Consider the following 15426-nt stretch of genomic DNA (forward strand, 5'->3'; position numbering starts at 1 on the left):
TGTGCCACTTACCCTGCAGACAATGTACTGTACTCTGTTTCTCTTTCTTACGTAATTTTTTTGTACAGACCTCTGTGCAAGTCCAAACTCTATTTCTTCGATTGGAATTATTTTCCTTAAAAATTCCTCCTCAGAGTTTAAAAACATTATTCCAACATTTGTCCTTTTTGCATTTTAAATTTGTTCATATTTTGTGTTTGATTCGAAAGATTGTCTCCAATTGTCTTTTTAAGGTAGAGCACAATGTAGATTTATTTTGAATCACCCTGGTTGGCACATCAGGTTCTTGTGCCAGTTTGTGCTTGTGAGCCCAGGACCAGTTTTGTAAAAGGCTGTCATGCCAGTATTTTGAGTAATAGTTTAAAATCCAGTGGGACACCACATAGAAATCAGTAAATATTGATAAGTATTGTCCCTGGTTTTAAAGGGAACTATTGAGCTTTATGTGCATACTTCAAATTCTGTGCATTTTGGATGAAAGGTGTAGGGCACCAGCATTCATTTCTTAGAGGTAATACAGAATTTTATGAATTCCTTTGTTTTCAGTTACACGAATTGTAATTTGGAAATCATGATTGAGGACTTTGAGTAATTGCTTCATGTCCCTGTGTCCTTGTAGACATCAGGTAAAGATTGATTAATCATGCCAATGAGATAAATTGGATTTTTTTTGTGTTCTCTTTTAATCAGTTGGCATATTATTCCTGTAGTTCATTTGTATTTCAATAGACCAGTTGGCTGAAATTTATCAATAATTTCCTTCCTTTATTTTTCCTCCTTTTGTTCATGTACTTTGTGCACTTTTAGGTTGTGTTCAGTTTCACATTTTCCTGTATTGCCATATAGAAAAACCTCTGTAGTGTACAGGCAAAATTGTCCCGATAAAATCATTCATAATATACCATTTCTTAGTGTGCATTGTCATTCGTCACTCAGTATAACAGTTTCTGATTGGTCTTCCTCTATATCCTGTGAGTGACATAAGTAATAAGCCATTTTGTATATTCAAGTATTATCAAATCTGAAATCACAGGATTAGAGCCAGTCAGCTGGAAAATGATATCTGCGGCTTAACCAGACTGGGTGCTTTGGAATTCACTCTGCAAAATGTTCAGTGCCCAGTGACATTCAGCTTTGAATTATTAATTTAGCAATTTTTATACCCACAGTTTCCTTTTTTTTAAATTCAACTGTAATTGGGATAATTAAGAAAACACAAAAGATTCTGCAGATGCTGGAAATCCAGATCAGCACACACAAACGTAGCAGGTCAGGCAGCATCGATAGAAATGAATAAGCAGTTGATGTTCAGGGCTGAGACCCTTCATCGGGACTGGATAGGAAGGGGCTGACAGATTCCTTTTTCAACCCTTTGCCTCTTTGTCTGTAACCTCCTAGCTTCTCTCGTCATTCTCTTTCATCCCTCTCCCACACCCACCCACCTACCTACCTGGAAATGAAGGGAGAAGATGTTAGAATACGAAGGTGGAGAGAGGGGAAGGGAAGGATAGAGAAGAAGGAATCTGTTAGCAGAGGAGAGCGGACAATGGGAGGAAGAGAAGAAGGAGGGGCACAAGGAGGAAGCTGGTAGGCAAGTGAGGAGAAGAGGAAAGAGACCAGAGTGAGGAATGGAAGAAGAGGGTGGGGGAAGGGGGAAAGGTTACCGGAAAGAGCAGGACGGAATAGGAGGTGTTGCTCCTCCACCCTTAGAGTGGCATTAATGTAGCAAAAGAGGATGCCATACACTGACATGTCACTATGGGAATGGGGATAGGAATTAAAATGATTGGCCACTGGGAAATTCTGCTTTTGACAGATGGAGCAGAGGTGATCAACAAAGTAGTCCACCGGATAATTCATGTTGGTGGGGAGCTTTGATAGAGGTGTACAAAATTATGAAGGGTATAGATGGGGTAAATGTAAGCAGGTTTTTTTCTGCTGAGCTTGGGTGTGACTACAACTAGAAGTCATGGGTTAAGGGTGAAGGGATAAATATTTAAGAGGAACATGAGGGGGAAGTTTTTCACTCGGAGGGTGCAACAAGCTGTCTGAAGTGGTGGATGTGGGTTTGATTTCAAAATTTTAGAAAAATTTGGATAGGTGCATGACGGTAGAGGTTTGGAGGGTTATGGTTCGGGTGTAAATTGATGGGACTAGGCAAAAAATATTTTGGCATGGATTAGATGGACTGAATGGCATCTTTTTGTGCTGTAGTGCTCTTTGACTCTTACATTATAAAGATATCAAATTTAAAAAATTCCAAGTCTTTACAGTGCTCCTGCTCTGCAGTGCAGTGGCAAGGGTGACAGAGTGTCTATTAAATTATTACTGAACCATAATTTCACCTATTTATAGTGCAGGTACACAAAAAAAAAAGGTGTTGTACTGGTGACTAATGGTGCTGCCAGATTACTTAGCTGAAAGGCATAAGGAAGATAATCGTACTCAAAATTCCAGAAGTGTCAGTATACGTCTCAATCTTCATTGACATTGAATCTGTGATTGTTGATCGATAGTGATCTGAGGAAAAACAATAATGGATACAATTGCTAAAAGATCAGCATTATTTGAGCTTTATTACAAAGAAAAATGACATTCCCAATGGATAGAGAAGGAAGATCATTAAAAAAGGATATATCCTAACTTTTTACAGTGACATTTTTTTCCTATATCTGTAATGAAGTACCAAAATAAAAGAGCAACTGATACTTGTAATCATACCCTAAAGTGACCAAGTGACCATGTGGATTACCCCTCCACATGATTTTGGGTAGTAGAAAAGTATCCAATGTTGATTTTCTCCCTGTTCTTTCTCATAACCAAGTGTGTTTTTTTCAGCGACTTTCAAATCTTCTATGTTTAGCTTGAAGACATTAACTTGTTCTGTAAGTATCAGCACACAGCAAAAGATTCAAGATTCAAATTTATTCATCACATTTACATCAAAACATCCAGGGAAGTGCGCTGTTTACATTAACAACCAGCACACTGTTGGGGGCAGCCCGTAAGTGTCACCACACATACCAACGCCAATATAGCATCATCGCACAATGACAAAGAACAAACCAAAGCACAATGAGCAACTGAACAACAACAGCAAAACAAGCCCCTTTCCTCCCTCCCACCGACTCTCATACCCACATAGGCAAACCTTCATCTCCAGTACAGGCCACCTTCAGTTTTGTTTTGTTCTGACTGTATTGACTTAGAGGTATGTTGGAACATTCCATTCTAATCAAATTGCAGATTAAGGAGTAACATTATTGGTTTCAATCACCTTTGCAGGTCCATGTAATGGAAATTATTTCCAAATCACGAGCAAGTCTATTTTCTGCAACTTTTACACTTTTTAAAAAGAACTAAATTAAATGCATCTGTTGCTTTTTCAGATTTTTCCTTCTTGTTCAAGAATGGGTTTTAAGTTTCCCATCACCGCCATGCAAAATGGGATTGAGTTTCTTATGTGAAAGAGAGCGTGTGATATGCTTTGAAGAGGACCAATATTCAATTAAAGTTAAAGTTGGAACAATACCCGAGCCCTCTGCACCCCACCCCACTTCCTTATTTAATCACCTGTTAGCAAAATGTTAGTTGAGGCATTTGACTTAATCAGGGAGCTATGGTGACAATCAGAATCAAAACCTGCAGAATAACGCACACAAAAAGTTGAAGGAACTCGGCAGGTCAGAGGGCATCTATGGAAAGGAATAAGCAGTCGATATTTCAGGCCAAGAACAGAAGTCCTGATAAGAGATCTCGGTCTGAAATGTGGACTGTTTGTTTTGCTCCGTAAATGCTGTCCGACCTACTGAGTCCCTCTAGCATTTTGTGTGTGTTATTCTGGAGTTCCAGCATCTGTGGAATCTCTTGTGTTTTCAAAACCTGCAGATGTTGGAACGCTGAAATCAAAACAAAATGCTGGATATAGTGGACCCCTTGTTAGATTCCGTTGAAATTGATTTTGTTCTCTTTCCACAGTTGCTATCTGACCTGCTGTGTGTTTTTATTCAGTGAACTATTAAGTTTTCCAGTCCATTGGAAAATTTGTTCACAACTTCCTAGCCACACTCAACTTCAGCCATTTGTTCCATCTTCTGCTATTCATTGTTCTGAGATGGGCCCCACCGGACAACAGTCATCTCCTAACTTTGGCCTCTGGAACTTCCTCAGCACTGTCAGATCCTCATTTTCCCTTCTGCTTGCTGCTTAACTCCTGTAGACCACGTTTTCACATTTTCTGCTTTCAGTAATTATTCTTTATTAATATTTACAACCTGTAGCGAGTAACTGGGTAGATGGAGAAGACATTTAACTTTATTCCTCAGCTGCCTGTGTTGATTGTGTTGCTGCAATAGCAATTACGATATAATTCTGACAAATTCATTCATTCCAAAGCATAAGTTTAATTAAAAAGACACTCAGTGACCACTTTATTAAGTAACTCCTGTACATAATGAAGTGGCCACTGAGTATATATTTGTGCTCTTCCATTGCAGTAGTCCAACCATTTCAAGGTTTGACAAGTTGTGCATTCAGAGATGCTCTTCTACACACCATTGTTCATATGTGTGGTTATCTGAGTTACTGAATCCTTGCTGTCAGCTTGATCCAGTCTGGTCATTCTCCTCTGACCTCTCTCATTAACAAGGCATTTTCACCCACAGAACTGCCACTCTCTGAATATTTTTTCTTTGTTTTTTGCACCATTCTCTGTAAACTAGGAGCTACGGTGCATGAAAATCTCAGGAGATCAGCGATTTCTGAGTTGTGTACTCAAACCACCTCATCTGGCACCAGCAATCATTACATAAAGTTCAAAGTAAATTTTTAACCAAGTACATATCTGTAACCATATTAGATCAATGAAAGACAACACCAACAGGACAGACAACCAGTATGCAAAAGGCAGCAAAATGCAAATATGAAAGGTAAAAACATAATATTAAATAAATATGCAATACATATCGAGAACATAAGATGAAGAGTCCTTGAAATTGAATCAAGGTTAGTTGGAACAGTTAAGTGATGGATTGAGTGAACTTATCTCCTCAGGTTCAAAAGCCTTATGGTTGATGGGTAATAACGGTTCCTAAAACCTGGTAGGCTCCTGTACCTTCCTGATGGCAGCAGTGAGAAGAAAATATGACCTGGGTGGTGGGGGTCAATGATGATGGATGCTGCTTTGCTGTGACAATACTCTGTGCTGCTGTGCACCGTGGGAGGGGGGTGTCGTTACCCATGATGGGCTAGGCCATGTCCACTACTTTTTGTAGGATTTTACATTCAAGAGCATTGGTGTTTCCATACCAGGCTGTGGTGCAGCCAGTCAATATACCCTCCACCACACACCCATTGAAAGTTGACGAAGTTATAGATGTACAGGATCTTTACAAACTCCTAAGGAAGTTGAAGTGCTGCTGTGCGATGTAGTTGTGGGGCCACTTAGCAAGATTTTCAATCTCCCTTCTCCGGCAGGAGTTGATGTGCCTTATTACCAACCTCTCAAAACCTTTCATGACTCTGTATGTAAGTGCTACTGGATAATAGCTATTGAGGCAAGTTACCAGTGTCTCTGTGGGCACTGCTAGGACTGAAGACTGCTTAAAACAGGTGGGTACCTCAGACTGCAGAAGTGAGAGGTTAAAGATCTCAGTAACACACCAGCCAGTAGATCAAGCACAGGTCTATTGTACTTGGCTAGGTATCCCATCTAGACTGGATGCTTTCTGTGGGGTCACCCTTCTGAGGGATGCTCTTGTGTTGGCTTCAGAGGCTGAAATCACAGGATCATTGGGGGCTGTAGGAGTTCGTGATGGTTCCTCCATGCTTTAATGGTCAAAGCAAGTGTAGCCCCTGCCCCCGGCCAGCTTCAGGGTCGCTCGGCTCACTGTCGTCTAGGGAAACATCCCTCGGCCCCGGCAAACTGGGTAATTAGTTCGCGTGTATGCTGTGTGATGTACCCCACCCCGCCCAAATAACAGACAATACACCAGATACGATTAAATGATTTACAGTTTATAGATATTACTGGAACGATATAATTAATAAAAAATAAAAGATGCCACATGTATCAAAGTTCAATCTCTTCGTGCACAAACAGTTGGAGCTCAGGACCCTTCTTCACCCTGCGACCCCTCGGGCCGCTTGGGACCAACAACGGTAGTCGACCAGACACTCCACATGAGTCTGTCTCCGTCTCCTGTCCTCGCCCAACACCCCGCTCAGGGTCCGACCCCGTTAGCGGACTCACTGCACCTGGTCCATCCTCTATCTCTCTCCCGCCTTCTCACCCAAAACCCCACGCATACAATATCTTCAGATACACCAAAAACATAACAACTATCCCAATTGGTTCGTAGCATCTTATCACAGTCTAACCCAAAACAAGCTGCTAGCGCAAGAACTTTCTCAGTGTTTAACATAACAAAGAAGCCATTTTAATTAGCCTATGCAGTAACATAAAAGACGAAACCCCCTTACACAAGCAAAGAAGGCATTGAGCTCATATGGAAGTGAAGCATTGTGGTCACCTATGTCACTTGCCTTCTCTTTGTAGGAGGTGATAGCATTCAAGCCCTGCCACTGCTGTCAAGCATCCTTTGATTCAAGTTCAGCCCAGAATCATTTAGGTCACATTTTTCCCCCATTCTGATGTTTGGTCTGAACAATAACTGAACCTCTTGACCATGTCTGCATGCTGCTGTGCATTGAGTTGCTGCCATATGATTGGTTGATTAGATATTTGCACTAACAAGAAAGTGGCCACAGGGTGTAGATTCATTCATTTCCTATTTACCACAAGTGGGTTGATCATTTTGCCCCATTATCTGAATCTCTGTGTGTTTGCTGGAGAGGTCGAAGTCCGGTATCTTCAGGTCTGAGTCATGTTCGCTGGAGGCCTGACCTAGTGTTAAAGGACTGTGTTTGTGGAAGGAAGGAACAAGGCTTGTTTTTGCTGTTGTGTAGTTGCTCGTGGTCTTTGTTATTCTGCTGAGCATTGTGGGCCTGCTATGCCAGTGCCAGAATGTGTGGCAACACGCTCAGGCTGCCCACAGCACACCCTCAGGTCTGTTGGTTGTTAACTCAAATGACACATTTTTCAATGCACACATGACAAATAATCTTGAATTTTGAATCTTTGAACAGATGCTTCAAGGGCTTTTGACCTATGTTGCAAGCTCGTACATTGTTAAAAATCCACTCCAAATCATTGTAAATCTGGTGATCCTTGCAAGCTACAAGATTTCAGCTGCAGAATACCAGAAGGTTAAGAGAGACCAAGGTATGGCAACCTCCAGTACCAAAAATGAAGTCATTGCAACAAGAAACAAATGAGAAGTTCCTTAAATATTATTGTGCTTGACCCTAGGGTGATGCTTATTATCAGCTTTATTTAAATGTAGGTTTCATTGACTGAATGCAAATAATAACTACACAAAAATTTCATCATTGGTGTTGACTGACTAAGTTTCCAGTAGATGTAAGCATCCACCTATAAGCGGTCTGGAGAGGAAAGAATTTCAAAACAGCTTACAATGGTTTGTGCTAAAATATAACATTATCATTTGATAGATTATTCTATTTTGAAGATGGTTTTTATGCTCCGGTGCTTAGGAACCCAGCTGTGTTAATAGTATTTCCAGAACATCAGGATGCTATCCTGACATGTCAGTCTGTGGCTGCCTCTATGGTCACCCTCCCCTGCCCTTTTTTCCCATTCGTTCTGGCTCCCGTCTTAACCTTTTCCTTCTCACCTGACTATCACCTCCCACTGGTGCCCCTCCCTCTCCTCTTTCTACCATGACCTCTCCTATCAGTTCCTTCTCACTCAGCCATTCTACCACCTATCATCTCCCTGCTTTTCACTTCATCTCCCTGCCCCACCCATCCATCTTTCTTCTCACCTGGTTTCACCTATCACCTGCTAACTTGTACTCCTTTCCCTCCCCTCCACCCACATCCACCTTCTTTTCCTGGAGTCTTCCCCACCCCACCCCTTTCTTTTCAATCCGAATGAAGGTTCTCAGCCAGAATCATCTCTGTAGATGGTGCCAAACCTGCTGAGTTCCTCCAGCATTTTGCATTTATTGCAGTATTTGTGCTGCTTTTGAATGTTAGCTTTAAAACCATGTAAAACTTGCAATGAAAGGAATACTGGAGCTATTCAAGTCAAACAGTATGTATGGAGAGAGAAACCGATATAAGGATTTTATGTTGAAACATCCAACATAATACTGTTTGTTGCTTTGAAACAATACAAGGAAACCAAAAGCAGAAATGGGGTTTCAGGTTCTTGTAGGATAAGGAAACATAGACACATAGAAAACCAAAGCTGTGCAGAACATGTCCTTCCCTTAGAAATTACCTCAGGTTACCCATAGCCTTCTATTTTTCTAAGCTCCATGTACTTATCCAGGAGTCTTTTAAAAGACCCTGTTATATCCGCCTCCACCACCGTCGCTGGCAGCCCATTCCACGCACTCACCACTGTCTGCGTTTTAAAAAAAAACTTACCCTGACATCTCTCTACCTACTTCCAAGCACCATAAAACTGTGCCCTCTCATGCTAGCCATTTCAGCCCCGGGAAAAAGCCTCTGACTATCCACAGATCAATGCCTCTCCTCTATCAGGTCACTTCTCATCCTCCATCACTCCAAGGAGAAAAGGCTGAGTTCACTCAACCTATTCTCATAAGATATGATCCCCAATCCAGGCAACATCCTTGTAAATCTCTGCACCCTTTCTATAGTTTCCACATCCTTCCTGTAGTGAGGTGACCAGAATTGAGCACAGTACTCCAGGTGGGGTCTGACCAGGGTCCTGTACAGCTGCAACATTACCACTCGGCTCCTAAACTCAATCCCACGATTGATGAAGGCCAATGCACCTTCATCATGCCGCCTTAACCACAGAGTTAACCTACTGAGCAGCTTTGAGTGTGCAATGGACTCAGACCCCAAGATCTCTCTGATCCTCCACACTGCCAACAGTCTTACCATTAATACTATATTCTACCATTATATTTGACCTACCAAAATGAACCACCTCACACTTATCTGGGTTGAACTCCATCTGTCACTTTTCAGCCCAGTTTTGCATCCTATCAGTCTCCTGCTCTAACCTCTGACAGTCCTCCACACTATCCACAACACTCCCAACCTTTGTGTCATCAGCAAATTTACTAACCCATCCCTCCACTTCCTCATCCAGGTCATTTATTAAAATCACAAGGAGTAGGAGTCCCAGAACAGATCCCTGATGCACACCACTGGTCACCAACCTCCATGCAGCATATGACCCATCTACAACCAGTCTTTGCATTCTGTGGGCAAGCCAATTCTGGATCCACAAAGCAATGTCTCCTTGGATCCCATGCCTCCTTACTTTCTCAATAAACCTTGCATGGGGTACCTTATCAAATGCCTTGCTGAAATCCATATACATTACATCTACTGCTGTACCTTCATCAATGTGTTTAGTCACATCCTCAAAAAATTAAATCAGGCTCGTAAGGCATGGCCTCCCTTTCACAAAGCCATACTGACTATTCCTAATCATATTATGTCTTTCCAAATGTTCATAAATCCTGCCTCTCAGGATCTTCTCCATCAACTTACCAACCACTGAAGTAAGACTCACTGGTCTATAAATTCCTGGGCTATCTCTACTCCCTTTCTTGAATAAGGGAACAACATCCGCAGCCCTCCAATCCTCCGGAACCTCTCCTGACCCCATTGATGATGCAAAGATCATCACCAGATGCTCAGCAATCTCCTCCCTGGCCTCCCACAGTAGCCTGGGGTACATCTCGTCTGGTTCCGGTTACTTATCCAACTTGAAGTTTTCCAAAAGCTCTAGCACATCCTCTTCCTTAATACCTACATGCTCAAGCTTTTCTGTGAGCTGTAAGTCATCCCTACAATCACCAAGATCCTTTTCTGTAGTAAATACTGAAGCAAAGTATTCATTAAGTACCTCTGCTGTCTCCTCTGGTTCCGCACACACTTTTCCACTGTCACACTTGATTGCCTATTCTCTCACATCTTATTCTCTTGCTCTTCACATACTTGTAGAATGCCTTGGGGTTTTCCTTAATCCTGTCCACCAAGGCCTTCTTATGGCCCCTTCTGGCTCTCCTAATTCCATTCTTAAACTCCTTCCTGCTAGGTTTATAATCTCCTAGATCTCTATCGTTACCTAGTTTTTTGAACCTTTCGTAAGCTCTTCTTCTTGACTAGATTTACAACAGCCTTTGTACACCACGGTTCTTGTACCCTACCATCCCTTCCCTGTCTCATTGGAACGTACCTATGCAGAACTCCACGCAAATATCCCCTGAAGCTCTGCCACATTTCTTCCTTACGTTTCCCTGAGAACATCTGTTCCCAATTTATGCTTCCAAGTTCCTGCCGGATTGCATCATATTTCCCCTTACTCCAATTAAACGCTTTCTTAACTTGTCTGTTCCTATCCCTCTCCAAAGCTATTGTAAAGGAGATAGAATTGTGATCACTATCTCCAAAATGCTCTCCAAGTGGGAGATCTGACACCTGACCAGGTTAATTTCCCAATACCAGATCATGTCCAGCCTCTCCTCTTGTAGGCTTATCTACATATTGTGTCAAGAAACCTTCCTGAAACACTTAACAAACTCCACCCCATCTAAACCCCTCACTCTGGGGACATGCCAATCGATATTTGGGAAATTAAAACCTCCCACCACAACAGCCCTGTTGTTATTACAGCCTTCCAGGATCTGTTTACCTATCTGCTCCTTGATGTCCCTGTTTCTATTTAAAAAAACACCCAATAGAGTTATTGACTCCTTCCTCTTCCTAACTTTCACCCACAGAGACTCCGTAGACAATCTCTACATGATTTCCTCCTTTTCTGCAGCCGTGACACTATCTCTGATCAACAGTGCTATGCCCCCACCTCTTTTGCCTCTCTCCCTGTCCTTTCTGAAACATCTAAAGCCTGGCATTCGAAGTAACCATTCCTGCCCCTGCACCATCCAAGTCTGTTATGGCCACAACATCATAGCTCCAAAACTGATCCCAGCTCAAAGCTCATCCGCTTTGTTCATAATACTCCCTACATTAAAATAGATACATCTCTAACTATTGGTTTGAGCGCGTCCCTTCTCTATCACCTGCCTATCCTCCCTATTGCCGTCTCTTCAGTTCAGTTCCCACCCCCCAGAAATCCTAGTTTAAACTCTTCCCCAATAACCTTAGCAAACCTCCCCGCCAGGATATTGGTCCCCCTGGGATTCAAGTGCAACCCGTCCTTTTTGTACAGGTCACACCTACCCCAAACGAGGTCCCAATAATTCAGGAATTTGAATCTCTGACCCCTCCTCCAATCCCTTGGCCATGCATTTGTCCTCTGCCCGATTCTATTCCTATACTTACTGTCATGTGGCACCGGCAGTAATCCTGAAATTACTATCTTTGTTGTCTTGCTTTTCAACTTCCTTCCTAACTCCCTGTAGTCTGCTTTCAGGACCTCCTCCCTTTTCCTACCTATGTCGTTGGTACCAATATGTACCATAACCTCTGGCTGTTCTCCTTCCCACTTCAGGATATCGTGGACGTCATCAGAAACATCCTGAACCCTGGCACCTGGGAGGCAGACTGCCAAACAGACTCTGTGCCAGAGGTGAGGCCACTGTTGCTGTTGCCCCAACAGTACTCAAGCAGAAGTACTTATTGTTGAGGGGGACAGCCACTGGGTTACTCTCTAGCCTCTGACTCCTGCCCTTCCCTCTCCTGACTGTTACCCACTTATCTGTCTCCCCGGACCCTAGTGTGACTACCTGTCTATCACCACCTCACTCTCCCTGACTAGACGAAGGACATTGAGCTGCATTTCCGTTTCCCTAGCCCGGTCCCTAAGGAGCTGCAGCTCAACGCACCTGGCGCAGACGTGGCCGTCCGGGAGGCTGGGAGTCTCCAGGACTTCCCACATCTGACACCGGCCACAGAACACCTGCCTCACACACATACCTCCTGTCTGTATTCTACACAGGCAACCTACCTCGCCTCGACCCATTATCGCCAAAGATAAAAAGAGCAGAGGGGTTTAAGTTGAGAAGAAAAGAGGAGCAGATGTAGTTTTTTTTTGATGAACACATTGGAATGGCTCACAGCTCACTAACCCTTATCTTACATCTTTGGAATGTGGGAGGAAACAGGAGCATAAGGAGGAAACCCATGCAGTTACAAAGAAAACGTGTAAGTTCCTTTCAGACAGGAGCGGGAGCAGGAATCCAACTCCAATCAATGCAGTTGGTGCTAAACTAGCACTACGCTAACTACTACACCGCTGTGCTGCTCCCAATAGTCAACATTAACCTTTTTTGATATTAAAAATTAGCTGCTAATTCACGTGCAACTATTTGATACACCAAGAGTTGAATGCAACTAAAATATTGAATCTCATAAATTTGTGGTTAGTGAGCGCACGCTAGTCAAGAACAACTTTGAGTTAATTCCACTCCCTAGGCAGTGCGTTCTAGATGACCATCGCTCATTGAATTCTTTTTCTTTGTGATTACCTGCTAATCTTTTTGCTTATTTACTTAAACCTATGCCCTCTTGTTACTGACTTCCCTGCTAATGGAAATAGGTCCTTTGTCTTAACACTCGTCTCACCATCTCAAAATGACCAAAACACTACACCGTGGCTGTAGCCTAAATAAATAAGGCAAATATTGAAGTGTAAATGAATTTAGAAAGCTGTTCAAACTCTATCCTTCCATTATAGCTTGCTGGACTCCACTTCAATCCAAAATGTCACTTTTCTCAGTCTGCTGTAAGTTATTCCAAGATGTTCATTTCTCATTGGCCAAATATGTGGAAGTTTGGAACAGTATAAAGAGAGGACATGGATTCCATGTTCTTCTTGCATTTGGAATTAGTTAAAAGCAGTCCTAATGCAAATTAATAAAGTACTGGATTTAACAGAGGGCTATAAAGTCAAGTGCATGTCTCAATGCAATAAAGACAACCAATTGACTCCACCTGCCCCTTCACGCCACTTTCCATGTCCCAGGATAGATCTTGACGCTATCCTCCTTGGATAATTTTTTATTCTTTACACTCTAATTCTCCCCTATTTTCCTTCCCTATTTTTTTCTCCATTCTCCCTAAACTTCTTCACAACCTATTCTTTCAGTCAGGTCCAATTGTACCGACCCCTTAACCTTACTTGAACTGAAGCTGCATTTGAACAAGATAACCTGTTTGTGCCAACCTCTCTGGAACACAGTGAGGGACTGTATTTTCAAATGGGTATTGTCTGAAAATTCAGTTGTTAAATGGAATTTATTTTTACAGAATTATGCATTTCAAAGCTTGTTCTTTATTCTATTCACAATAACAACATTTTCACTTTGCAACAAAAACTGCAGATGCTTAAAATCCAAAGCCAAAATGAAAATTGATAGGAGCAGTCGGCAGGGCAGGAAGCATTCACAGGGAAGAAACGGTTTACTCAGTGACTGCATTGGAATCAGAAAATTGAGCAAACAAGTGTATTTTAAGTTGAAAGAATGCAAACCTAAGTGGTCAATGCAACTATTAGTTTAAAACATTAATTAGGTAAAAAAAAAAGAAATAATTTGAAACAAAGGCATAGCCACATTTGTGGAGGGGAAAACAAGTTCACATCTTAAGCACTCGATATTCAAATTTATCGAAGTTCAAAGTAAGTTTATTATCAAAGTACATATATGTTATCATAAACAAACTGAGCTTCATTTTCTTTCAATGAAAATAGAATCAATGAAAAACAACACCCAACAGGATAGACAAATGGCCAAATTGCAAATACAAAAGAAAAAATAAATAAGTGTGTAATAAATATTGAGAACATGAGATGAAGAGCCCGTGGAAGTGAGTCCATGGGTTGTAGGAACACTTTGGTGATGGGGCAAGTGAAGTTCATTGAAGTTATCCCCTCTGGTTCAAGAGCCTGATTACTGAGGAGTAATAACTGTTCCTGATCTTGGTGGTGAGGCTCCTGTACCTTTTTCCTGATGGCAGCAGCGAGAAGAGAGCATGGCTTTAGTGATGGGGGCCTTGATGATGGATGCTGCTTTCCTGCAACAACACTCCATGTTAATGTGCACAGTAGTGGGGAGGGCTTTACCTGTGATGGACTGTGCTATATCCACCACTTTCTGTAGGATTTTCCATTCAAAGGCATTGGTGTTCAATACCAGGCCGTGATGCCACCAGTCAATATACTCTCCAATACCATCTAGAGAGGTTGGTCAAAGTTTCAGATGTCATACTGAATCTTCACAAACTTCTAAGGGAGTAGAGGCACTGTCGTGCTTTCTTCATAACTGCACTTGTGTGCTGGACCCAGAATAGATCCTCTGAAATGATAACGCCAAGGGATTTAAAGTTGCTGACCCTCTCCAGCTCTGATCCTCTGATGAGGACTGGCTCATGGACCTCTGGCTTCCTCCCCCAGGTCAATAATCAGTCCAGTTGACATTGGGTAAGAGGCACCACTCAGCCAGATTTTCAATCTCCCCCCCCCCCCCATATGCTGATTCATCATCACATGTGATTCAGCCAACAACAGCACTGTCATCAGCAAATTAAAATATGCCATTGGAGTTGTGTTTATCCTCAAAGTAATAAGTATAAAGTGAGTAGAGCAGGGAATAAGCACACAATCTTGTGGTGCACCTGTGCTGATGGAGACTGTGGAGGAGATGTTGCTAAGCCAAACTGACTGACATCTGCATGTGAGGAACTTGAAGATCCAATTGCACAAGGAGGTATTGAGGCCTAGGTGTTGAAGCCTATTGATTACTTCTGTGTGGATGATAGTATCGAGGCCGAGCTGTAATCAATAAAGAGCATCCTGATGTATGCATCTTTGCTGTCCGGATGGTTAATTGGTGATTGTAAATTGTCCTGTGTTTAGGCTAGTACTAAATAGGTGGGTTGCTGGGTGGCAAGGCTTATTGGGCCTGCAGGGCCTGTTCTGCACCGTATCTTGAAATAAAAATAAATAAATAAAATTTGAAAATAAGTACGCTAAACTGGAGAAAGTGCAAGTGAATTGCTGCATTAGCTGGAAGGATTATTTGGGGCCCTGGCTGGAAGGAAGAGAAGAGGAAAATGAGCAAGTGTTCCATTTCTAGTGGCTATGGGCCACAAGAGGAACGGGTTACACCTGAACTCAAGGAAGACCAATATCCTTGTGGGCTGGTTTGCTAAGGCAGTTGGGGTGGGGGAGGGGTTTAAACTAATTTGGCAGGGGATGGGAAGCTCAGTGATAGGGCTGATGATGGGACAGCTGGCATACAAGCAGAAGCAGAGCGTGGTGATACGGTCAGGAAGGACAAGCAGATGATATTGTAACATTACAGTCAGTGGGATGAGTTGCAGTATAACGGGTAC

At 42.4% G+C, this 15426-nt stretch overlaps 1 long non-coding RNA gene across 1 annotated transcript in view; it reads right to left on the reverse strand.

Moving 5' to 3' along the window:
- Positions 1 to 2462: 2462 nt before the first annotated feature.
- The window catches only part of LOC140199993 (uncharacterized), a 123061-nt gene continuing 110097 nt past the window's right edge, over positions 2463 to 15426 (reverse strand). Inside the window, exon 3 of the long non-coding RNA XR_011886541.1 lies at positions 2463 to 2520. This is a non-coding gene — a long non-coding RNA (uncharacterized lncRNA). The remainder of the gene's footprint in view (positions 2521 to 15426) is intronic.

The sequence above is a fragment of the Mobula birostris genome, chromosome 1 (genome assembly GCF_030028105.1).
Source record: "Mobula birostris isolate sMobBir1 chromosome 1, sMobBir1.hap1, whole genome shotgun sequence".
Classification (NCBI taxonomy): domain Eukaryota; kingdom Metazoa; phylum Chordata; class Chondrichthyes; order Myliobatiformes; family Myliobatidae; genus Mobula; species Mobula birostris.